The sequence below is a fragment of the Strix uralensis genome, chromosome 5, assembly GCF_047716275.1.
Source record: "Strix uralensis isolate ZFMK-TIS-50842 chromosome 5, bStrUra1, whole genome shotgun sequence".
Lineage (NCBI taxonomy): Eukaryota > Metazoa > Chordata > Aves > Strigiformes > Strigidae > Strix > Strix uralensis.
Window position 1 is genome coordinate 60,995,015 of NC_133976.1, and position 26,556 is coordinate 61,021,570.

Here is a 26,556-nt window from a genome sequence, read left to right on the forward strand (position 1 = left end):
GTTGTAATTCTTCCTTTTACTGCTCAGATTGTCAAAGCTTTTCTCTTTCAGACAAGAAATGTGTTTTCATTACATTCATAAGTATCCTTTGTCTGTTACCTTGACAGTCTGGCATCACTGACAAATGGAAGCAAAATGGCATTTACATTAGTAAGAGATTTAATTAAATAGGTTCTGATATCTGAAGACAGTACCTTAAATTACTTTGTCATGTGGCTTTCTTTTCCCCCTCATTCCTCTTTGCTGGCTTTTTCTCTGCAAGACTTGCCTTGATAAACTGGTAAATTGCTGCGTGGAAGCCCATTGGCTCCTGAGGCTCATTCTCATAAAATTGAAATAGAGTTTTTGCTTTAGTGTGCTAAACATCAGACAGGTCCTCTCTCACCAGGTTTCCCCCACTGCAAATCCATCGATTTACAACTCAATTACCTTAATTTACAGCATGAGAGAAGTTTTTGAAACTGCAGATTAAAATCTGAGCTTGGTTGACTGGTCCATTCTTTCTGAATAGCTGTTTTCAGTTGCATATAGTTTTCTGCAAGATCATTTTGATTCAGGCTTTCTGAAAACGTGGCAGTACTTGTGTGGTAGTCAAAGGCAGCATTGTTTCTTCAATTAAAACAGCACAGACCCCAGTGACCTTTAACAATGACTTATTTCTCTGTACTGTTCTTGGGGTACCCATTGAATGTCACGATAAATCAAAAGTAGACTGTGCTGTACCTACCAGGCAAAATTTTGATGAAAAGACTTCATGTAAAACATTGCTGTTCTTTATTCATGAGGCTACAACAGTAGCTTTGCTGATAATGTCTCTAACAGTGGTTTGTAGCTAGAGCAGACAAGTCAGCAGACTGCAGGGGCTTGGTAAGTGTATGTATATTCTCATTTGCATTTTATTTTGATGGTGGTGGTAACTGTGACAGAAGCTTTATCAATGGTAGTTGCAGCTGCATTCCAGTGGCAATATTTTCGTATGCTAATGAAAAGGTCACTTGGGCCAACAGAACTGAGATGCCTGTAGCACAGTTACATCCAGTCTAATAAATTATACATGTCCAGGGACACTCCTGAGGCCAACTGGCATGGAGTGGCCTATTTCTGTGATAGTAAATACTGCTGCACTACAAAATAACGTGGCTTGCATAGGTCACCAATTGGGAACAGTCCCAGCAATGCCATTGTCACTGAACCAGGCGTAGGGATGGTTGGTGAGTGTCCTAGGTGCAGTTTGCAAGCAAGTTGTACATAAAAATGTCCTCCACTCAAAGATCCTGCCCATGTCCCACTTACCTCATCACAACTGACCTCCACTGTCTGAATAGGGAAGATTTGATCCCAAATATTTGTGACTGTATTGAACCACAGCTATTTCTTGAGATGAAAAAGCTGCATTCATTTCAATAAATGATATGCTGTGAATTGTCTTCTCAGCCTAATTAAAAATTTAAAACAAGAGAAGGAAAAAGCACAATGTGGTGTAACTGGCATAAATACACATTGAGAACTGAACGTTGTTGCTCAAAATATATTGTGCTTGAACGGAAGAACAGAGAATATGGCATGCTAGGAACCAGGCTCTGGAATATCTTGCTTTCTTCTGCAGTTGGCGTTATTCCTCCTTTGTGTGATAAAACCTAGTGTCTGTATAAACTAGCATACTTCCAACGAGTGAGAAATCCACTCTCCCTGCCATCTGTTCTCCTGCGTGAGTAATTAGGAGGAGGAAACAGGCCCAGCTCAGAAAGAGAGAGAAGCAGGCTAATGTGGGGAGAAAAATATCCCATCAAAACTATTGGCAGGCTGGGAGGAGGGAGAAGGGGGTAGATGGATTTCCAGCCTTAGGCAAGTGCAACAGGTAGTGAATGAGGCTGTTCACAAAATCACCAGCAGTGCTTGGAGTGGGAGACCTGGGAGGGGAGGGAGCAGCACTCTGGTCCCAGGGAATGCTGTCCTCCTGAACGTACTTGGGCAAGCACTGCCAAGCATACTGGAGTGCTTTAGGCTCCTACTGCAACTCATGACTTGTGTGTGATCTTTGAGGTGTTCTGCATCAGCCAAGCAGCAGGGCTGAAGACGTGGTCCCCTTCAGAGCAAACCTCCTTTCAAAGTGCCTTGTTTATCTCCTCTGATTATCTCAGTCTTTAATTCAGCTGATCCATTTCCTTTTGCAGTTAACAGTCTCATGTCATCCTTTATTTCTTAGAGCAAGAGATTAACTCCATATGGCCTTGTGGGATATCCAGAAACAAGTACCAAATACATCCCCCACAGCATGACTCTTTCTATATAACATTGATGGTTCACACAGAGGGAAATGTTAGTGTTGCAAGAAATCTGAGTTTCTACCTGTACCTCTGGTTTAAGTTCTATAGGTTTACAGCTAAATGAAGAATCTTGATCACCCACATCTCTTACTGGTTGTAAAGGCATATTTCTTTTGAGGAAGCATAGAACCACAGAAATACAAGACTGACATTTGACTCAGCAAAATATTTGACTCGGCAAAATTCTTCAGCCTAGCTAATCCAGCAAGTTTATAGTCATCCATTTCATACCCCATACTCAGTATCTTGGCTTTCTCCCAGTAAACCTTTAAATGAAAATGTGGAGGGTGGCACTGAGTCACTTCTTCCTGGTCGTCAACAAGGGCTGGGCATCAGTACAGCTACCAAGACTTGTCAGTGCCATTGCATGTAGTACATCATATGCATAGTACATACCATGCAATACCATGTTCTGGTCTCAGAGCTGTGGTAACAGGCAGTAAGTACAAGACTGAAAATGCTAGGCTCTGGGTAAGATTGTTGTTATCCCTTCTTTGCGTGAAGCATTTTGACTTGATTGGAGATAAGAGTGATGAACCCAGGGATGCTTCAATGTGCAGGATACAGTTCCCTGCTGCTTTGCCTCTTGGACATATTCCAATACACACTGCAAAAGAAGAACCTCAACTCCATCTGTGCATGCATGGGCATACCAATGGTTGAATTCACATTTCATCCTGTAGTAATGACATTTTTACCACTTCCCTCAGTCATGTAACTACTTAAGTATTCAAACACACACACACCCTGCCCATGCATGCACACACATTTTTTACAACGTACAATTTGAAAGCCCCGTTTCAGGGGGAAAAGTTTCATATCTTTTTGTGTATTTTTTTTATTAATCCCCCCTTGTGGAAAAACTTTCCTCCAAGTATCCAGCTGCCTTTTCAATATGTGACATACCTGTTTCAGAACAAGCTGTGCAATTCTGTATACCTATCCACTCACTCTTGTTAGCCATAGTTGATTTGTCTTTATTTTTATTTTGTTCCCTCTATGGTTGGAGCAGTTGTTTATCAAAAGGGAAGATGTCCAGTTCACTCAATCTTTATTCTGCAATAACAAACTCCAGGTGCATTTCTGATATTTTTGTTTGGGGCCCTTTTTTTGCCCATCACCAAAGCAGAATGTGCGTATCTTATCTCCTCTCACCTTTACCTCATCCTTGTGGTTCCTGCTGATTATTTGGACTTTTATTTCATGCAGTAATTAATGTGTTATAATAAATTAATTCTTGGCTTTCTTTTCTCCTTCATTAATGCAAGAAATTCTTTGTTGTTCAAAGAAGTTATGTGTCTGCCAGATTTCACACAACTCATTAAAAAGGAGCTTTAAATACAGTAAACAAATCAACCCTCAACCCAAACAAAATGGAAGGGAATATGGGAAAGCATGGTGATTCTTGCACATAAATCTCTCTCTTTTGCACAGGTAGTTATGGGGTTTTTTTCCTGAACTGACATTCCCAAGATTCAGCTTTTTGTTTATTTCTTACTCATGATGTATATATTAGAACCAGACAACTTAAACTCAGGGTAAGGGTTGCTCTGCCCTCATCCTCTACATCCTGGGTATTGTATGCTCCTTTTTTATTTTATAAAAGTGTGTTGTTTTTCTCTCCTTCCTTGAAGCAGAAGGTGTTTCATTTTGTTTTTCTCCTTAACAACTGGTAGTACATAATCTGGAACAATATCTGTCTGTTTAGTGACCACCATGACCTTCCTTGTATCATAATGGTTTGAAAGCCTGGAAGACTTAAAGACATGTCAGAAGTCATTAAGATGTAGAAGCTTCACCCACTCACAGTGGTTCCTGTTCATCCTTTTAACTTTCACTACAGTAAAGAATCCTTGGGTGTTTTCCTTCTCTCTAATTAAAGCAAACAGAAGAGTTCTCTGTGAGGTTCTGTGTCTGTTGAATTTCACACATGGCTTTATTTGAGTAAACAGACCACATAAATATGTATAGAGAAGAAATCTTAGCACAAATAAATTGTTGCAGCTCTTTTCAGAAAATATAAACCTCTCTGAGTGGTCTACTGGTAGCGCTTAGCATGTGGTTGCACTGGGGGTGTATTGCAAGGTGGTTTAGAACTTCTCTAATCCTAATGTTGAATAATGGAATGGGCAGAGACTGCTCAGGAATCCTCACAAGGAAAGGACAGGTGCTATTGCTACAACATTTGGGGCTCTCAGTTGTTGTCTTTCCTTCTCTGTGGGGTCTCTTAGAACCTACTGAACTAGAGAAGGTGCCTACTGAACCAGAAAAGAGAAAATAAGCTTATGTGGAAAACAGCATTTGACTGAGATGTCTAAGGGCATCTGGAAAAGAGGCCTGGGTCTAGAAATTATAGAAATCTTGAATCTGTGCAGATATGCTCAATCCAAAACCATAAGGAACTGGAGAGAGAAATATACTGAAGTTCTAAATTTAAAACCCATGAAAATGTGAAAGACATCCATTTTTTTGTTGTGTTATTCAGGCAGGGAGGTCATTTAGGTAGCAGCAGAAGTAGAAACAATTAAGAAAGAGGGAAGACCTGTGCACGGTAAAGACCTGTACAAAATCTGTCTGAGCTGTAGATATGAAAGCATTCTCCTGTTCAGGAGACAGGATTGCCATGTGGTTTTGCTTAAGTTTATTTGTGGGACAGTACTGGAGAAAAACAGTGAAAATTGATGGGGTATCATTGCCCATCACTTACATGCTTTATAGACATAACATATAGCACATTTTACTACTAAAGCTGTAAACAGTATTAATCTGTACTACAGTCCCAAAAAACAGAGCTGCTGCCTTATGAGAATGAGAAAGTGTACTTGCATGGTACAGGGCACTGTGCTGTGGACACCAGAGCTGGGGCTACAGCAGCACTGGGACCAGGAAGACCTGAGCTGAACTAGTATGGTACTCTACCTAAGGGTGCTGACCCTGCCCCTCATAATAACGCAGGATGGGATACAGACCTGAACTACTGTAGGCACCCTCACATGGTGCTGGGTGCTGCTTAGACACACCCTAAAAAATGTTAGGAGTGACTCTGTCTTACTCAGTCCCAGAAAATGATCATCAAAGAACAGGATATTTCCAAAATTACCCTGAAGTCACATTATTTACGGTACCCCAGAGGAGATATGAAAGGTACTCAGAATAGTGGTCAATACCTATAATGCCTTGCTGTGTCATTTGGTCCTTGCAATTCTGTCTGGTGCTGTAGCATATGCCCAGCTTTTTCTAAAATTCATTCCAGCCTGCTGCTGCTGCCTCCTCCTGCTTTAATGTGCTTTAAGAAAGGCATTTAGCCATCAACATTAGGCAACATGTTCATATTTTGGCTCTCTTATTAGTCAGTGAGTAATTCTAAGTGAAAACATGACTTTTCTGTTAATGTTTTATGTGGTTTCATTTTACAACCTTATAAGTAGCATCTTGTTTGATTCCCATGCCCCTGGGAAGTGAGCTGTATTTAAATACAGTGGTTTCTTGCCCACTTGCAGACTGCTATTTGAAATGCTCCACTTGAATATGTGCACTCGTGAAATAATTTATTCCCTCATCTTTCTTCTGAACAGAGCAAGACTTCAATCTCCTCAAACGAGAGGAGCCTGCATGGCTACAGCAGAGTCCTTCTACATCACCTACCCTCTACCCTGCTGGTTCACTGCTCCCCTCCCTGCACAATTTCCTCCCCTACCCCCTTGTATGTTGCCTCCTCATTCCTCTCTCCTCAGCCTGCCCAGTGCAATGTCCTGGGTTTTGTGATAATGTCAAATATGCCTCTGTCCAGAGCCCAGCTGGGCTGCTGTGGGTGATGTTGCTGCACAAGTGTATGTAGCTGAGGTCTTTACATCATGCAGAAAAATGTGTTTGTCCATCCTTCCTATCCATTTCTTTCAAGGAAATCCTGTCATACCTTATTTCTTATTCTAAGTATTTTTTCCTCTAGAGTCAATAAAGGGATAGACCATTTTAAAAGATAACAAGGTTTAGTTGACAGAATTCATAATCACATCCATACACTTCCCATAATAACAGGGGCACCTTGACATTAAAAAGATGAAATGAACACTTAATCTGGTTTGTTTTCTGCCCTTAGGTGCTAAATTTAAGTGGCGTTTAAAAGCTGGAAAGGGACAACTCAGCAAAAATTTATTCCTAAATCCTAGCTTGCTCTTCTTAATCACTCTAAGCTTTAATTTTCTACTCCAAGAACTGCAAAGGTATTGCTTTGGACTTCAAACCTCAGTGGAAAAGGCAGCAAGCCAAATTGTGACCTTAGGGGATAAGGGAAACTTGGATGTGCCAGGAAAAAAAAAAAATCAGGGACAAAAATTGCAACCTGTATTGCACTGCTGGAGAACTGAAGGAGAAATCTGCTTCTTTTGGGTGATGTGAACTTGAAGGCTGACTGCAGTTGTTTAAGAAAGGCTCAAACAAGAACAGCAGGACCCAGAGTGGGACCTCTGCAGTCATGAAATTATCTCGTTGCTAGTAAAACTCAACATTGGTTGAGGTGTATGGAGTGGGGGAAGCAAAAGCATTTCTCTTTTCAATCAAAAGCAACATGTGGGTCTGGTTATGACTGGGTCATTTAGATCAGTACTAATTAATTGTCTGTGGTCTATACAGAAATAACAAGTGGCTACTCAGAAGGGCAGAGAAGGAAGGAGAGTTCTTAGTGAAACTGTGAAAATTCCCAAGGTATTTGAGATATGTGGTTAAGAGGATCTGGTCCTAAACTATGAATTCAGAGTCTGTAGTAAATGCTATTAGGTTGAACAGCCTCAGGGTATAGTCTTTATCATTTTAGGCAGAACACTACATAATAAAAAATGGAAAACTTTGTTTAGATAAGACAGCCTTTCTGGCATGATATATGGAGGTAGGGGTAAAAAGCAGATTTTGTTGTGCAGTAATAGATCTCAAAAATATGCCTGAAATACTGAAAAGCATTGAGAAGTCAGTGTGATTACAGGAAACAAAAAGTAGTATTAAAGTTGCTGAAATAGAAAGTTTCTTCTCTTTGTTAGATTCAGTCCTACACAGGATAAGACTCCATAAATTAAGCTTATTTTGAAAGTAAAGTCACAGGTGTATGTCTAGTCTTCCAGGTATTTTTTTACCTGACTTTGTACCTGTGTTTAGTTGATAACACCATTTTTAAAACTAAGTTTTATTTCTAAATACTAATGATGTCATTTCAGGGTGTAAGTTTTCTTTTTTGCAGCTCCAAACATCAGATCCTAGGGGTTTTTATTCATATACTTGAGTCTTATCCCTCAATTATAAACCGTGAGGGAAGGACACTGGATGATAGACCCAGGAGAATGAGACAGCCTCTCCCACACCAAGTTCACAAAGGGATTTCATTGAGTCCAGTACAGAGCTTTCCATTTTACTTTCTAGTGGCTGATCTCACTTATTCTTCATCCAAAAGTGCCTGAGTTTTTATAAGCAAACAGATTTCTGGTCAAAACTGTTGTGTTTCTTTTGCATTTGCCCTATGGGACAGACTGTTAAGTCAGAGCAGTAAGCATATGGCTATAGCCAGCTACAGCAATGATCCTCAGAGACACTACAACAATATGGGGTATCTGGTATTGTGAAATCTCCTGCTGTACAGGCTGGTGATTTCTATGCTTGAGCTCCTTAAGTTATTGATCTGCGGGACTGATGGAGAACACCTGAGCCCCAGAAAAAGCTCAGAAGCAAGCTTGGAGTCTGTCATTATTTTGGTTATTATGGATCTGCATCACTTGCCCCACAACCAACGTTCATGCAAAATAGTGTTTCACAGCGAGACATTGCCTCCGAAGCCAAGGCCACTTTGCCCTTGAGTATTTGCTAGGAAAGAAAACCCGAACTCATGCAGTGCCCTATGGGGTGGTTTCCTCCAGCATGCTCTCTTGTCCTTTTTGTAGTTGCCTGGCAACCAGGGAAGGGAGGAGGAGGATGTGAGAGCATGGAGGCACCTGAAGAAGCAAATTATCTGTAGCAACTGATTGGCCAAATCAGCTCTTGGTTCTCTTGAGCTACTCCATTGTAATAGATCATCTGCACTGGCCCTTTTTAGATGATTGTCTGCTGCAGGTGAGGATGATGACCCTGCTTTAATTTTACATGAGTTTCACCCTAATGTGAATCCTTTGGCATTGCCAGAACTATTCTTTTTGAGTGGGAGTAAGTGAGGTAAGAAGCAGGATTTGGTCAGTGCACAGAGCTTACCTGTGGTGTTTTAGCTACTCTGTGTGATTGAGCAGTGCCCCTTGGCTTAAAAGAAGCCAAAGAAGAACTCAGCTCAGCTGTTCATTCTGAACATGATGTTTAGTCTCAGATTTTGTACCAGATGTCCTCCCCAGTTGTCAAAAGGGCTAAAAACTCTGGAAGATGAAGTAAGTTTTTCTAATTCAAGAAAGCAAACAAACAAAAAAGCAACGTTTCCATCTCCAGTTAAGTATGTCCCATGTAGGATTTGTAGTTTAGATGAAAATAATCTTAGAGGCAACAGGGATGTGAGAGAAAGAATTTGAAGCTGTGCTCTGTGAGTTACAAGCTACTGACATGAATCTTGCTTTCTGATGAGTGCCTTTGGCCATTGGTCATCCGTTCAGTCTTTGGCCCAGTGTTACAGGAGTCTCTATACAGTAGAATAATTTCTGCAGGTGGTATAATGATAGTATCTCTTCTGAATAGCCAATGAATTCTTGGTGCAGTGACTTTCTGCCCTGGGTAGGATCCAGAGATGAGTCTCTAGTTTGCTTGGTTCAGATTTGGGCCCTCCGTTTCCTGCGTCGTAAATGAGTGCCATAACCCCTGGGATATTACTTACGCTGTCATGGAATTAGGGCATGTCTGTCTTTTTTCTAACCTTTGGGAGAGGGAAATCTGGCCCATCAGTAAACAAAAATGTTTGTTTCACCTTAGAAAATTCCACAGCTTAAGAACAGTATTTTGCAAAATATGGCAGGCCATCTGGTGAAGAAGTGGTGTACGTGTATTTTTAAAGCTGATTGCTATGAAATAGATTCTCACTCAAAAAGCTTCATGGAAAAATATGATATTTGTGTTTTCTTGTGTTAGAATAGCACAGTGGGATGAAATATGTTTTTTTAAGATGTCATATTGCTGTGCTGTTTGAGATGGCAAGAAGTCACTGCAACCAATGAACTAATACTAGAAAAATGTTACTTCAGTAAGTAAACAATGCCAGTAGAAAAATTGTTTGGGTTTTTTTCTAGATTAAGACATGATACCTAGAAGGTCTTGAAAAGTTTGTTAAAATAACAAATCACTATTGCTGTTAATTAGCTGTTAATAGCAATTAAAAGAATGAAAAATTTTAATTAGGAGCATGTTTGGGACACTGAAACACGTTTTCAGTGGGATGGTAATATGCTGCTTATAAAGACCACCAGACACATATGCAGTAACATGGGTAAAATGCAGCTTGTCCCAGAGGCAGCTCACTTCAGAAAATAGCATACCAGATGCTTCTAAGGAGCCCATTCCTATTCTGCTGTGCATTGTCCTTTCCTCTTTCTCTCACTCACCCTGTCCTCTATTCCTCAGATTTGTGTGGAACCTGCCACTTGAGTGCCTCTGCTGCTGGTACACCATCCCAAGAGCATGTTTGCCAAACTGACAGCTGTTAAAGAGGGTGTCACAATACATGCAGCATGAAAAAATTCTCACTTCAACCTCTCATCTCTGCCACATATTGTGGATCCAAAACAAGCCTACATGGCTTGTGTGCAGCCTGACCCACTCCTGCTGGTACAATATCGTTAGCTAATAAGTGTTTTTTGCAAGGCTTTGGCAAAGTAGCAGGGAAGGGCAGGGAGGGGGCATGAAAAGAAATAACCAGTCTCATTTACAAGTAGATGATCAATTAAAGTCTTGTTTTATATTCAGTTCCAAACAGTCAGAGGTGTAGGTACTGCTATAAAAGTGGTACCCAGGCACAAGGAAGAAGACCCCATCAGAAGATCAACATCTCCAACTCAAGGTGCTGAAATATTGCTACAACTTCACAAGTAAGGCAGACTGACAATCAGTCTTGGGATTCAAAGGGTGAACAGGACGTCAGATAAGGGGGTACTTATATCTTGAAAATGCATATTCGTTATTAGTGTTTTTTTCATAATTTCTTGAACTTTTGTTTCTGTGTACTATGTATGCTTTTGCCTTGGCAAGCATCCTACTTGGAGTATAACACTCACAACAATACAATCATATATCTCTCCCTTAATTTCTCAATTTCATCTTGTTTTCATTGCTAAACACAGTTCCTCTCATCTGAGGATGAAGAGGGAGGGTGAAAAACTTTCACAGTTTATTCCATTTGCCTGTGTGTTTTGAATATGCCCCCACTTATTGTTCCTACCCTCCAAAAGGGGCTTATGCCCAGTGAGACATCATTTCAAAGGAAAACACCAAAGCTTCCAAAGGCAATAAACTGTCTGATCAAAAATAATTATGAGGAAGGAGAGATCTTCCATGTAAACTACAAAGTTTTGTGACATTTTTCCAAAGAAATGTTCTTTGCTTTCATCGAGAAATACCTCAGCTATTGCAGTTGAGAACCAAAAGACTTCACTGTAAAATTTGTACTAAAATAGTGATTTTCTTAGGCTTGCAACAGCAAAAATGTTCAGATGGGAAAAAAAAAAAATTGCACAGAGAACCAGCTTTGATGGAAAATATTCAACAATCCTACCAAGGATTCAGTTCCTGCAGAAGAACTCTAGTAGCCTGTCTTCCATTTGCTCAGCCTGTCAGCTGCTTCTGACACCACTGATCTTGCTTTTTGTCTTGCCATTTTGTTCTCTTGTTTGCTTTAATTCATTTCATGGGGTTGGCGGAAGACTCTGCTCAGTTTATTCCAACTTCCAGAGCAGCGGCTGAGACCCTGCTTCCTTCTCTCCCTCCTCCATCTACTCTGTGAAAGTTGTCATTCACCTTTACTGCACCACAGAGTCATGATCTGCCTTTCTATTCAGTGCTTATCTACAATGAAACCTCCTGGCGCTTCTCCCACCCTGCCTCATGTGTCTTTATGTACTACTGCTGCCACTTCTGTGATTGCTCTGTGGACCTCTGAGCATCTCCCACCAGAATTCCCATTAGTGCTGGGAGATTTGGTTTGTGCCCTCTTTAGCCAAACTTTGCTCCCAATTATTAACCCTTTTTCAGGGAGGCTTTGATGCTAGGAATTAACTTGAAAGGGATTTGATAACCACGGGCTATATTCATGATGTGGAGGTCTCCACTGAAGAGGTCTCCCCAGCATGTCCTGAATTTTGAGTAGATTCTCTAGTTGTCATGGCAACAGCCTAATTTGCTTTCTTTTTCTGATTTAAGTAAGCATCATGTAAAAACTCTTCAATAAATGATGCTAAAACATCCTGAGTTTTGGTAGTGACATTGGGCAACTTGCCACATGTCTCAATTTAATTGCTCTGAAGCTATCACCAAGTGCATAATTCAAGGTGTTGTGGTTTAACCCCAGCCAGCGATAAAGCACCACACAGCCACTCACTCACTCTCCCCCTGCTAGTGGGATGGGGAAGAGGATTGGGAAAAAAAGTAAAACTCGTGGGTTGAGATAAAGACAGTTTAATAGGATGGAAAAGGAAGGAAAAACAATAAGAGAATATATGAAACAAGTGATGCACAACACAATTGCTCACCACCCACTGAGAGATGCTCAGCTAATCCCTGAGTTGTGGTGTCCCCTGGCAAGCTCCCCCCAGTTTATATACTGGGCATGATTGTCATGTGGTATGGAATAGCCTTTTGGCTTGTTTGGGTCAGCTGTCCTTGCTGTGTCCCATTCCAGTTTCTGGTACACTCCCAGCCTCTGCTGGCAGGGCAGTATGAGAAGCTGAAAAGTCTTTGACTTAATATAAACACTGCTTAACAACAACTAAAAGCATCAGTGTATTATCAACGTTATTCTTGTCCTAAATCCAAAAAGCAGCACTATACCAGCTACTAAGAAAATTGTTTTTTTTTCCAGCTGAAACCAGGACACAAGGTTTCCTTTAACACAGAAGCTCTTAAAAGTGGATGGCTGCAAGGGAAAGAGGAGGAGGAAAACAACAGCTGCCATTCTTTGAAAGTGAAGCATTTTAGGAGCCAGAGGGCAGTCTTGTCACTTTTTGTGGCAGAGCAATCCATAACAGACAAAGACGAAAATTTGGTTGAGACTTGTGCTTTTTCTCTCCTTAGATCACCTTGAACTCGGCAGGAAAGGCAAAAGGATCCACCATTCCTGTGCCCTATTCTCCTGGGGAAGGCAGCATGACTCCATCCTCCATTGGGGTGTGACAGAGGTAGATAGCCCAGTGATTTAGAATATGGCAATAGCTGTGTGTTGTTCCAGCTTCCTGCCAGTCCTTTGCCGTGAAGGCAGTGCCTAAAGAAATACGTTGCTTTTAGGAAAACTTCTTGATGTCACTGGTGGCCTGCCTTTGTAGCTATGGTGGTACTTGGGTTAGACTTCAACCTCGTCTCCCTACTGCCTCTGGAGGCAGAGCTAAGGGCTACCCAGCCAGCCAGTCCTGGGAGATGAGCCAAACTGAGAGCTGGTGTAGGAGCTGCTTGAAGGAGTTTGTGCAAATTTGAACCTTGCATTATTATGATAGTAGGTATATAGACTCTGCTGAGTAAATATTAACACAGGGGAGGCAGAGTGCAAAGGGTGTTCTTGAACTCTAAGGGACACAGGCTCCTATAAGGGAAGAATGGCTTCTTCATCTTGCCTATTTATTTTTCAGTTAGGGTGGCATCATATGGCTGTGTGCATGTGAACGTGTATTAGCAATAACTTTCAGTATTGCTGTAAAAGGTTATTAAAAAGCCCTGCTGGCTGCTTGGACTGATCTGAGGGTAGGAGGGGTTGTCCTGCTGAACTCCTCCACTTCCAGCATTGGTCCCATAACAAAAAACTGTTCAGGCAAATGAGGTGGTCTGAGGCTTGATTCACATAGTGGTGATCCTGTTAAGGGAAGCTGCAGTGCTCTGTAACTTTTCAAACAAAGCATCACATGAGGAGAAAGAGCACAGTGTCATTTTGGGAAATATAGGTGTAGTTAGTTGTCACTACAAATTTCTGGTCAGAAAGCAAAACAAAACAAAAAAACCCCAAAAAACAGAACAGCTTAGTCATTTGGTCTGGGGGAAAACTGCCACTCTGAGATGTTTTTTTGATATGGGGATTCAAACTCCCACAGCAGGCATGTGAAATTCCAGTCCCTGAGCAGTGTGTATATAAGCCTTTCTCTTTCAGGAACCATGTACATTCCTTGGGTGTCTGAACTGACAGGATGACAGCACAGTTGCTGAACAGAAGATATCATGATACAAGGCAGACTCTCCCATTTCCTTGTGATCTGCTTCTCTTGTCACTCCCCTCTGTGGAATGGTTTTATTCTTTTCTCACGTCTTGCATTCAGGAAAGAGGCAAAGTGTTTGATGTGCTGCGGTATCACTTTGCCTGGACAGAAATCTCTGCATCCACTGAGATGGAAACATCCAGTCACCAGGGAAATACTGTGTTGTGGGCTGGGGATGGATGTACAACAATAAAAAGGGAATGCCATGGTTTTAGGGGGAGGAAGACAAGAGGGACAAAATGGGAAATACAAGTGGGTAATCTAAGGTTTCCTTTTCAGGAGACTGACAGATTCTGGTTTCTTTACCCACCGCTCTTATCAAAGGCTGCCAGTGGGGGCGAAGTCTGTGACACTGGAGCCTGCACACCCTTGTTTTACTAAATTATTCATCCTGTTCCTGTGATAATATAGTTATAAGGAGGAGCCTAATTGAATTTACTGTCTGGCTTTGGCCAATAGGGCGATAAGGATCCAGGAGAATGGGATGACGGTGAATCCTGCTAGTGTGCTGTGAATGTGAAGCAGAAGAGGCTGGCAGTTTCTGTGCAGGAGGGAGAGTGAATTGGTCCAGGGGGCCCAAACTAGCAGACTAAGGAAAGGTAAGAGAGTGTGTGGGAATGGGATTTGTTGGAATCATATACTGACTCTACGCTGGAAGGGTGTTCTTGTTTATAGGAAAGCACTCTGCAGGCAATGTTTTCCTGCAGGGTTTGAAGGGAACAAGAACCCGTGTGGTGCACTTGCTCAGTGCACATAGCATATGCCTTTGTCTTTATATGTGCTGCAGGGTTTTATAACATATCATGTTCATTGTGCATGTTTGTACAGAGATGCTGGTGTTTTATGTGGAAAGAACAGCAGTGTATGAAGCCTATGTGTTATAACTGTAATGAGAGGAGTCAAAAGGGAGAAATGGGCAGTGTGGGGAAAACAGTAGTGCTTTCAGATTTGACTGAAAATGGATATGCTGAGTCTCCTAGTGAGCTGTTTGCAAAAAAAAAAAAAAAAAAAAGGAGCAAGCATGTGTGCATCTGTCTGTGTATGTATCAGATCTGCAGTGAGATTTGAAAATGGGAAAGAGGAGGTCAGACTGGAGCATTAGTCATGGCAGGTGGAGATAAATTGCAAGCAATCTGTGTAATCAGATGCTCTAACATGGAGAGTGCAAGTGAGTAGGAAAGTGGATTAATCCTATCTGCGAAGACAGACAGACCTGGAAAGCAAGGGGGGAATCAGGACAGGCTATCTGACTGGTTAGAAGAACTGATGATCAAACCCTCCTGTTTGCTTGCTGCTAAAGTGGTAACCTATTGAGTTGCTTCCACAGACTTGCTATCTCCCTTTTAATGATGTGAAGAAAGGGTAAGCATCTCTGAGGATCAGGTTAGAGCCCACAAATTAACGTTATCTGGAAGAGCAGGAGCACGCCAAGCAAATTAGCCTCTGCCCTTCCTTTTGTTTCACTGCCTTTGCTCTGATAACAAGTGACTGCTAAAGAGACAGCACAGGTGGGAGAAGCTGGATTACAAATGTGACAAGTGGCATTAAGCCATGTAGACAGGAAATGTTGTTTGCAGTGATGATGTGATTCCACTTCGGTAGCTCGCATCTTTGCAAGCCTTTAAGACAAGGCTGCCCTGAGCTGGGTAACCTTAGTCCAGTCACTAACTGGAGTGGGGATCTCAGCTTGCTGTAAGGCATTAACGGGTTTAGCTGCTTCTCATATGTTTTCACCACCTCATTCTTTTTAAGCCAGGATCCAGAGGAAAATGTTGCTGAGACAAAGATGTTGCTCACCTGTGGATACCTCACCTCAGTTGGAAACTAACTCTTATGATGAGTGCTGAGGGAGGCATGCTTTTTCTGCTTGCTCAGAAAACAATAGCCAGAGGCTCCCTCCGAAAAGAGCAGTAAGGCAGAAAGCCCCACAGGGAGAAGCAATGAAATAGCTTGTCTTGGATTAACCAAACCTGTTTTCCCAAATAAGTTGTTCTTCCTCCTTGACAACCATATTTCTTACATCAGGGGCCAGCTTTACCCTGACCAAACTCCTGTCTTTCCTGTGGTTTTCTCACATGGCTTTAATATGGCAAAATACAAACGTGACTGAGAATTCCCATCAGAGAGCACCTCCATGCTCATGTCTACCCTCTGCCCATGAGCTCTCCTGAAGTCTCAGGGATGTGCTACTGGGGGTGGCAGGCTGAGTCTGGCCCCCTGTGTCTCAGCTTGTGCATGTGCCCCAAGTGAGACCAAAGGGGCACTCACCTGGCACAGGTTAAAAAAAAGCTCCATCTTACAGAGGATTTGGTGATGGAAAACCCAAAGGGAACATGCTGCAGATTCCCATAGAACAGAGCCATACTCTCCTCATCTCACCTCGAACAGCTGACTGAAAACCAGGTCTAAGACAGGGCATATACCATAAGCTAGTGGTTTTTTGTCTCTTGGTTTCTCACGCCTTTCCTGTCCTTCAGCTCCCCTAAATTAGAAAAAACATGGGCATAGTTGAGTTTGACTCCAACTTTCAAAGCACTCACAGCAACAGAGAGAGTGAAGAAATGAAACAAAACAAGCCTGGGCATCTGAAAATAAACTCCCCAGTATAACAAACTTCTCTGCCCCATCAACAGAGGAATAATAAAATAATTTGCTTATTCACCTACTGCAAAAGGCTGCATAGCTTCCAGGTGCAGAGGAGAAGGCTCCCCTTACTAAAAAGGGGGCAGATACTCAGTGCACCCGAAGAGTCCATCTCTCTGCGCATCAGAGGAAGCCATTTGTGCTTGCCTGTTTCAGGATATGCTTCCTCCTTGGGAAAGGCACATGGAGGGGGTTGGCAGGAGGAGTGTCCCTCTGACACTGCAGCGGCAGCAGCCTGACATTCGCTTGCAGAATTTATCACTGGTTGGGTGACTACATTGTTTGCTTCTGCCCTCAGAGTCAATAGCAAGGCTCAGGAACAGGCAAAATGCCAGTGTATTCCCAGGGAAGATTACGTCATTGCCAATTCACTGGTGCCAGAGACTGTGCTGGAAACCTGAGGTTGCTTTTGCCATTAATTGCTCAGATGATTAATTCATGCAATGATATCATTTTCCTGGGTGGAGGTTAGGAGGTTATGTACTCTAGTAATGAGGGGCATGATGGGATGTAAAACTTGTGCTCCTTATTGATGTTAATGCTAATTACAACAAAATATCTACAGTGTCCTCCACATCATCCTTCATCCCCCAGAAAGGTTATCATTTTTCTCTGGCTGTCCACCCTTCCCCTTCTTTTTTTTGGGCATGTGATATGTGAGTTTCTCTTATGGGATTTGTAGTATTGCAAATTTTACCCTAGAGGACTAGTGCCCTTAACTCTTACATCTCCTTCTTAAAAAGACTTGTTGCTTTAAATTTAACACTTAAATCAGGCTTTTTCCACCTTGCAAATCTCATTCCACCTTCCAAAAATTCCTTTTATTTATGTCATTTACATTGCACTTTCCAGAAAAAACCCACAACTATTATTCTTCTTTAAAAACAAAAAGTAAAAAAAAGTAAGTTTAGTTCTTATTGCATAGTGACTGGTGCATTGTATTGTGGCATTCTCCCCTCAGAGGATGCTTCTCTGTCTATATGGGTGCAGGATCACTTTTTAGTCAGTCTGTAAATTCTCCAGAATGTTGGGTTTTGCAGTAAACAGTCTAGGATGTTTTATTCTTTTTGAAGATTTTAGGCTGAAAATCCCTTTCCTGCCACTTTAATAGCTAAGCAAATAATCCCAGAATTCCAAGATGGGCATAATAAAGAGCTGCCCTGGCCGAGACACAATTAATAGCTGATAAAGGTGCAGTGTCTTGATCTGATAATCTATTGGTAGGTGAAACTGCTGACTCAAAATGTCAAACAAAATACCCAGGGCATTTTCAGAACTGTTGTAAGAGCATTTTCTTTCAAACAATGTCACTGGTCTGCCTTCTTTATCCCTCCCCATTGCTTACTTCAGTGTTTCTCTTCTTCCCTCAGGCCTCCGTGTCTTCTGGTGGCTTGCTTCCCCAGAGGTGTATACAGTCCTGGATCATAAGTTTTCAGCCAGATGCAGTAAGACCAGATGGAAACCTTCCAATTTCTAGATATGCTTGTTATTTGTGGGATAAAATGGTTTCCTCTCTGTTTAAGCAGTGGGGAAGCCATTCTCTCTCTCCATTCTGGATAATTTTTCACTTCTTCCCATTCTTCATGGTTTGTCATGATATTCTCCTACCTCATCTAGAGATTAGAAAATGTCAAGGAATTTTTCTTGAATGCTGACAAACAGCAGAGATCAGATTAGCAATTGTAGCAGATCTGTTACTGTAGACTCAAATATATTTATAATATGGTTATCAAGGATAACTAAGTGATTAGGCACAACTAACGATGCCTGTATTAATGGCTGTCAGGTTCCAGGCACTAATTTATTGTCTGTTTAATGAGAAATGATCCTAATGTGTCTGTGCAGATCAAATGCTAAAGCAAGGGTGCAGTATGACTTTGCTGCCATTAGCAGACTACAGTGGCCACAGGAAAGGTGGCCCAGGGCACATGGTTGTAAATTAGACCCTGTTCATAAGGGGAAAAAAAATGAGATAGACTTGGAAAAGTAGGAGAAAGAGTCTGTGGTGTGGCCTTCAGGGTGGAAATGATCGTTTGTCCTGGTGATAGCTCTCTGTTGCAAAGGGCTGATTTCTGCATTGCCACCAGAGTGACATGAAGAGAAAGAAAAGATCATCTGCTTCCCAGGGTGGCCTGTGGTGGGCTGTCATGGAGTGGAAACAAAGGAGATTGGATGGGGAAGAAAAGACCCCTTTTCCAGGCTTCCTGAAATTGGGAGTATTGCCTTCAAGTCACTTCTGAGAGAGTAACTGCAGTCATTTTTAATGACACATTAAATTTTTCTCTAAACTATCAGACTGGGATATCACAGAATCATGTAGGTTGGAAGGGACCTTGAAGATCATCTAGTCCAACCATTAACCTAACACTGACAGATCCCAACTACACCATATCCCTAAGTGCTATGTCAACCCGCCTCTTGAACACCTCCAGGGATGGGGACACCTCCACCTCCCTGGGCAGCCCATTCCAATGCCTGACTACCCGTTCTGTAAAGAAATACTTCCTAATATCCAGTCTAAACTTTCCCTGGTGCACCTTGAGGCCATTACCTCTTGTCCTATCACTTGTTACTTGGTTAAAGAGGCTCATCCCCAGTTTTCTGCAACCTCCTTTCAGGTAGTTGTAGAGAGCGATGAGGTCTCCCCTCAGCCTCCTCTTCTCCAGACTAAACAACCCCAGTTCCCTCAGCCGCTCCTCGTACGACATGTGCTCCAGACCCTTCACCAGCTTCGTTGCCCTTCTCTGGACACGCTCGAGTAATTCAATGTCCTTTTTGGAGTGAGGGGCCCAAAACTGAACACAGTAATTGAGGTGCGGCCTTACCAGTGCCAAGTACAGGGGCAAGATCCCTTCCCTGTCCCTGCTGGCCACGCTATTTCTGATGCAAGCCAGGATGCCATTGGCCTTCTTGGCCACCTGGGCACACTGCTGGCTCATGTTTAGCCAGCTGTCAGTCAACACCCCCAGGTCCCTCTCTGACTGGCAGCTCTCCAGCCACTCCTCCCCAAGCCTGTAGTGCTGTTGGGGATTGTGGCTGAGTGCAACACCCGCCATTTGGCCTTATTGAAGCTCATACAGTTGGCCTTAGCCCATTGCTCCAGCCTGTCCAGATCTCTCTGCAGAGCCTCCCTACCCTCGAGCACATCAACACTCCCACCCAGCTTGGTGTCGTCTGCAAACTTACTGAGGGTGCACTTGATCCCCTCGTCTAGATCATCAATAAAGATGTTAAACAGGAGTGGCCCCAAAACCGAGCCCTGGGGGACACCACTCATGACCGGCCGCCAACAAGATTTAACTCCATTCACCACAACTCTTTGGGCCCGGCCATCCAGCCAGTTTTTTACCCAGCAAAGCGTGTGCCCATCCAAGCCTCGAGCAGCCAGTTTTGCCAGGAGAATGCTGTGGGAAACGGTGTCAAAGGCCTTACTGAAGTCGAGGTGAACTACATCCACAGCCTTTCCCTCATCCAATAAGCAGGTTGCCCTGTCATAGGAGGAGATAAGGTTTGTCAAGCAGGACCTGCCTTTCATAAACCCATGCTGACTGGGCCTGATCATCTGGTTGTCCTGCATGTGTTGTGTGATGGTACTCTGGATGAGCTGCTCCATCAGCTTCCCGGGCACTGACATCAAGCTGACAGGCCTGTAATTTCCTGGATCATCCTTCCGACCCTTCTTATAGATAGGCATCACATTGGCCAATTTCCAATCTGTCGGGACCTCCCTGGTCAGCCAGGACTGCTGGTAAATGATGGAAAGCAGCTTGGTGAGCACCCCAGCCATCTCCTTCAGCACCCTCGGGTGTATCCCATCAGGTCCCATAGACTTGTGTGTGTCTCTGTGATGCAGTAGGTCACTGACTGTCTCCTGGATTGCAGGGGCGTCGTTCTCCCAGTCTCTGTCTTCTGGCTGAGGAGGCTGGATTCCCTCAATACAACTAGTCTTGTTATTAAAAACTGAGGCAAAGAAGGCATTAAGGACAAGACAGACACCTGCTGTGTTGTACAATACTCCAGCCTGAAGAACATCAGCAGCATTATCTTCCTTTAGGTTGGAAAGAGAAATGAGAGTTCATGGTAAAGGGAGGAAAATGGAAGAACTGGAGAGACAGGTGAAGAGCTGTACAAAGTGGGGAAGAAGAGCTGTACGAAGTGGGGGAGAGGGGTGTGCCTTTTTTTTTAAGAAGGAAATTTCATTTTTGTCAAACATGGTAGGTTTTGACTGATTTATTTCCTGCTTTCAGCACGAACCAAAGTCAACACTTCTTCCCTGTATACTTCAACTGGGAAGAGTGGAAAAGCATTGGCTTCCTTATTTCTTCTCATACACAGGAGCACACACACACATACACACTCCTTTTAAAAGATGGCAACCAGTGTCTTCAGCCAGGTCTTTATGGTTTGAAATGGTTTGTTCAGCTGCCTTGAGTGTAAAACGTGTGTTACCTCAAGACATACATTTTAATTTACAATTTAATTTTACATTTAGTTGACAATGGCACAAACACAGAAGGAAATATTTTTCTAATTTGCTGGTTCTAGACCTTTAAAACCACAAGGCTGTTTAAGAAAGGATACTAATAAGACATTTTTTGGTAAAAGTGATAGCTAAACACATTCACATTATTTGGAGCAGAATAAGATGTTAACTGATGCATCATTCCCACCCAAGTGAATGGAGAAAATGCCACTCACTGGCACTCAGGACTTCCAAGCCTGGTGGAAAAAAACAGCTAGAAATGTTGACGCCATGCCTCTCATGTAGCCAAGGCAAAATATTTTTAATCTAGAAGGACTGGTAGACTTTCACCAGCACTAAATTAACTTCATAAGCAAGTAGAAGCATATTTACATAGAACTATTAGAAAAGTAAAACCAATAGCAGCAGAACATTCAGCTCCAAGGTGACTCAGACCTTTAAAATCTGTTGTTTAAAATATAGTTACACTTATTTTTTAGATAAAATATATTATTTTTAATATAGGCTATTTTGGCCCTGTGTAGTTGTCTTCTTTTTTTTATAATGCAATGAATATATCTGATAAGCTGTCATCTTCCTCCCCCACTTTAAACTGTTACTTGCTGGGCTTAGAGTAAGGCTGAATAAGCCTGTGGTACATTGCAGACCAATAACCCATCAAAGACCTTCTTGGCTGCAGAAACACTTTTGCTTGACTGCAGAACAAGCTGAAAAGCTCCAGAGGAAGATGCTAGAAAATATAGATCCTCCTCAGAGAAAGAAGTCAAGAAAATCAGGAGTTTTCTCATTCAAATTATCAGCACAACACAGTTGTTTATAGCCATCGCTGTAGTGTAGTGGACAAAAAAATGGAAACTTGGGATAAAGAATGATCACATGGTCCCAGAGGTGATGGACTGGGTGTTCCTGTCCCTGTGTCGCTGTATGCACCTTCACAGGCAGTTGCCAGGGACTGTGGATGCAACCTGTGGGCAGGGAAACACACTTAGCACTCAGCTGTTTTCTGAAGTGGGCTTGACAAAACCAAATGTGACAAGTTAAGAAGCATTTATTCTTTTTTTAGCCCTGAATTTTTCGATTTTGCTGCTTAAAGATAAGACTCGGTGCCTGTATTTCCCTTCTGGTTGCTAAAGCATTAATGCGCTTTGGCAAGAGGCGTTGGATGAAACGCTGCACTCTCTCCAGCAGCTGAAGGCTGCCGTATTTAGCTTGATGCATCAATCTAAAATAGGCCTGTGTGTAGTTAATCTTGTGGGAAGGCTTTCTTACTTCAGCAGTCTTGTGAAGTTTCTTTTAACAAGAGAGAGAGGAGTAGGCGAGGTAGGGGGGGTGCCGTTTTATAATAACACTGAAAGAGGCTGACAGGAATTAACATGAAGGTTACCTTGGTTTACTCTGGGCAACCTTAGTAATTCAGCAGAGTCTTTCAGTCAGGTCTTCCCCCTCTGTTTCTCACAGGGGAAGTTTCATGTATGAGAGTTTCTTGAGGCCATTCAACGTGCCAGCTCCTTAGAAATATGAGGTGTAGGAGAGGACAGTGCCTGTCAAGAGCTAGAGCGACAATCCCTATTAATGTGCAGTCAGGTTTTTCCCAGGAATATCCTCTGATGTCTCTGATTCTTGGTCACAGGCCTCTGACTTTACATGTCATGCCTCTGTCTTGAAAGAAGAGCCGTACAAAGCTGTACAGCTCTTTTGCTGAACCCCACAGCTAGGCTGCATAACTACTGTCCCCTCCCTAGGAAGGACCCACAGAAAGAGCAGGATAGTGCCTTTAGTTACCTGGGACAGTCGCAGATCTTCTGAAGTCACTAGCTGCCATCTCCTGAAAGAGTCATGCCAGCCATGCAAGATCATATGCCTTCTGCTGCAGTCAGAAAGAGAGAGGGATCAGATCTAAAGTCCAAATGTTTTTTTTATTTCAGTAAGAATCTCATTGAAGTTGATGAGAATTTTGCTTGAGCTGGAAGGGAAGGAATTGACTCTCTGCTTTCTGAGATAATTGCCAGTTAAATAAGTAGTATTGCAAGTTTTTCTCTACGCTCTGTTCTGCTAACTGAACACAATATTGGAGTTGGGTAAATGTTCCAGTAAAAGTAATCAGAGGAAGATATAAGACATAAGCTTCTGCATTGCTGTGGCATTTCATCTTACAGAAAGAAAATTTTTGTGGCCAGCTTTGGTTGCCTGGAATAAATAATAACAGGAAAATGCTGTTAACTCATGATATCCAAACTTCATAATGCTCTTTCAACCGCACTGTTAGAATTAGTCAGCCAGCAACTTTTCAGCGCAGCATCTCTCCACTGAAAGACCACAGCTCATTGGCTGTGAGACAGGCTCTGGAAATGCCATCTTTGAAAATTTGTTTGGAAAAAAAAAAAGCCTATGAATGAATGAGATATGTTATGCAACAATTACATGTTACAAGAAACTTTGGAACATTTGTTGTGCTGTTTTGGAGCATTTTGGAGCATTTGAAATGGCAAAATTTCTTTGAAATGAGCAAGTCTGGTTTTCAACCTACTCTTATAAAAATTTTCAACTGGAGCATTCTTCACCTGGCTCTATATTTCTCTCTGCACTGTAATTCCTCCCATACAGCTGCAGCTGAAAAGATCTTAGTGCTGCTTCTGTTCAGAAGAGCCTACACCTTCAGTCCTGTCTCTGTCAGTCTGCCTTTCTCTCCATCTGGTCATTAGATGGTTGTGATCTGCTGAGGACCCTGAGGTAGTTCTGAGGTAGTTGTCCTCTGGCCTGAAAACAGAGAAGACACTAACAGGGTTTAGTTCTTAGTGAGGCACCTACAACTGCAATTTTCTCCAGAGCCTCCCACACCTTGGACTAATAGAAGAAATAAATAGTTACCTTCACACAATGCTGTAAGACCAATATATTTTCCCAGAGCAGAGTAGGTAGTGAAGAATGAGTAGACTCTTTAGTTGTCTAACCTCCAAGTGCATGTTTTTATGTTTAGTGGTAGAACATCAAGGGCCATGGGTGTAAGAAATACTCTGATTTTTTTAAGAGACCATAGAACATGCCTGTTTCGTGGTCAGGGTTAGCAGCAGAGGGAAGAGGTGAAATAATCATCAGCAGTAAATCTTTGTGAGCCTCCAAAGAGCACTTCTGAAACCCAAAATATAGCCAGAGTGTCCATTTTAATTAACAGCAGATTCTGCACTTCCTCCTGGCAAAACTCACTTTGCTTTGCTAACACAGAGCCGTTGTTATACTTACTAGGTGGGAATACTCAATTACTAACTGGGTTTTCCACGACAGTTTCTCTAACGAGAAGGTTCATGCTGCTGCTTCATTAGTATTAAGGAGCAGGTGCTGTGATGGCATGGAGATGCCAGCAAAGACCGACAGTTTGATTGAAGTCTGCAGCCTCTCAGCTGCTTGCTAGCAAAGAAAGCTTGGTGGGCTGTGGCTGTCAGCAACCCCAGAGGATGGACTCTGCCGTGAACATCAGTGATGAACAGGCAGAGGCAGGGCAGGGCCAAGGCTGACAAACCAGCTGCCATCTGATCGCTTAGCAATGTTTCTTGTTCAACCTTCTGGGTAGCACAAACTGAAAATTCAGCTCAGGTAAGGATTGCTGCTAGGTGCTGACTAGCCCTGCAGGTGATGCGCTGGCAGCAGCTGCTGCTCCAGATCTAGCTGTCCAGAAGACAACTGCTGCTTTACAGCATGAACATCTTCAGCTCTTCTGGGGGGCTTAAGCAAGTGTCTTTGTGTTGTGGTATCATATGGTCACGCAGTCCCTGCTGAAGTTGGGGGATCATCACAGCTGGATGAAATGCTGATTACTTGGCTCAGGCTTTCAGGGAGTTGCTGCTTTGCTCTTGCTGCAGTGGCAATGGTTTAGATACAAGGCTGGTTTGGACAACACCAATGAGTATTTACAAACTAGCCTTGGAGTTGGTTTTTCATTCAGAAAGGGTAAACTCATGGCAGGAGTCGTTGGGAGAAACTACACAAGCTGCACTACATGGGAGGCCAAGCTCAATGATCCTAGTCTTCAAATCTATTTGATTTTTTAAAAATGCTCTGCAGTGCTTTAGTAGTAATTGAAGAGATCCAAAGCAATTATCTTCTTTCAGGAATGAGATACTAATGATGGGGAGCTGAAGCAAGAAGACAGCAATTGATTAAGCTGATAATAGTGAAGGACTTTTTTGTATTTGTTATCATGCAGCACATATTATTATTAGTACTCACAATAAAACATTCTCTTGCCCTGGTTTTACATGTGGATTTCCATATGAAGAGATTTAACCAGGTTTCTTCCTGCAGCTCTTATGAAAATACATGTGGATGTGCAAGGTCTATCACTAACATGTGAAGGTTAGCTTCTATGAAGTTTAGTGATGATACCAGATTTTCATAACCCCATAGCTCACTGGGTCATGTCTGGATACTGTGTTTGCATTGGAGTAGATAGGGAAGGGGACAAAGATGCTTGTGTCTAACCTGGCTTATTTATAAAAGATCACCCCTGCAGTACTTTCTTACACAATTAATTTTCTAGAGGGTATCCACAATGGCTTTTGCAGTGATGAGCTCTGAAACTGGACTCCAGTGAACTTAGCAGCTCTAATTTGAGCTGAAAATTCTGTGTATTCTTCCATGTTAAAAAGTAATACAGTTTTCAGGTAGATTTAATTTTAAACAGCTGCCATACTTACTTTGTATATTATAGAACAACTCTGCAATCTGTATTTATATCACCACACATCTCAGTCTCTATCAAACATGACCCAGTTTATACTTTTCATGCTTTATTTAACAGAAATATCATTATACAATCAGGCACACTAAGGCACAAAGCAGTTAAATGACTTGCTCAAAGTAAAAAGTCCATAAGAAAAAACCCCCAGAGAAAGGAACTGCTCTTTCTATCTACAGAAACCATAAGATTGGTTTGCTTTTGTGTGCAATCTTGAAATACAGAATAATGTTTTGTGTGTTTTAATGCACTGACTGCCATACTACAACATGCAGGAAGATCAGCTCTGTACTTTAGCTCAAGCCTATGGAAAACACTGAATATGCAAGTAGAAGCACAGGCAGAATTTGGCTGGTTGCCTTAACAGGGGGCGGCCAGGCTCCATGAGTGTGTAGCTTTGTGCAAAGCTGCAGGGAATAAACATAATTCCTCAGCCAGCCGTAGTTAACATCCTGCCATCCATGCCAGCCTCTGAAATCTTGAAGCTAAGAAGTTGTGCCCCAGGGTTTCTTCTGGGTTTTTTTAACCAATTCTGTGACTGCATAGGGATGACAAAGCCATGCAGTTATTACAAAGTGGCCAGTTACAACACACAAGCTTTTGTACCCACTGGACTTTATAAACCTGGGGGCTCAGGCACTGAGCTGGGGTGTTTGTTCCAGCTTTGGGGGAGGGGATTGTCACCCTTGCTGGGGTGACAATTGTGTGGGTACATGGTGCAAGCAAAAGGGATGCATTATACAAACCCACACGGCTTTTCATGTGTCCCTATGTGATCAATAGTAATCATGCAAAAAAAGTGAAGAAAAATGTCTCCTGGAAATACTCATCACAATTTGGGTTGGTCATCACGGAGCCTGAGATACACATAGCCAGCTGAACCCCTACAGTGCTCCAGATGCAGGCCTACCAATCCCCATTTTCTCTGCCTCTTTGGGGGGAATAGTCTACTACTACATGACACGGAAGAAT

The 26,556-nt window shown here is 42.4% G+C and overlaps 1 protein-coding gene across 5 annotated transcripts in view; it reads left to right on the forward strand.

Moving 5' to 3' along the window:
* The window catches only part of SYN3 (synapsin III), a 251,896-nt gene that overhangs the window by 22,569 nt on the left and 202,771 nt on the right, over window positions 1–26,556 (forward strand). For 3 of the 5 annotated variants that reach the window (XM_074871314.1, XM_074871317.1, XM_074871318.1), the window contains exons 1-2: window positions 14,254–14,325; window positions 17,740–17,814. The exons of 1 other annotated variant lie outside the window; for it this stretch is intronic. The gene's annotated coding sequence lies outside the window, so the exon portion shown is untranslated. Of the gene's footprint in view, window positions 1–14,211; window positions 14,326–17,739; window positions 17,815–26,556 lie in introns of those variants that run through there. One more of the 5 variants, XM_074871315.1, reaches the window with a different exon arrangement.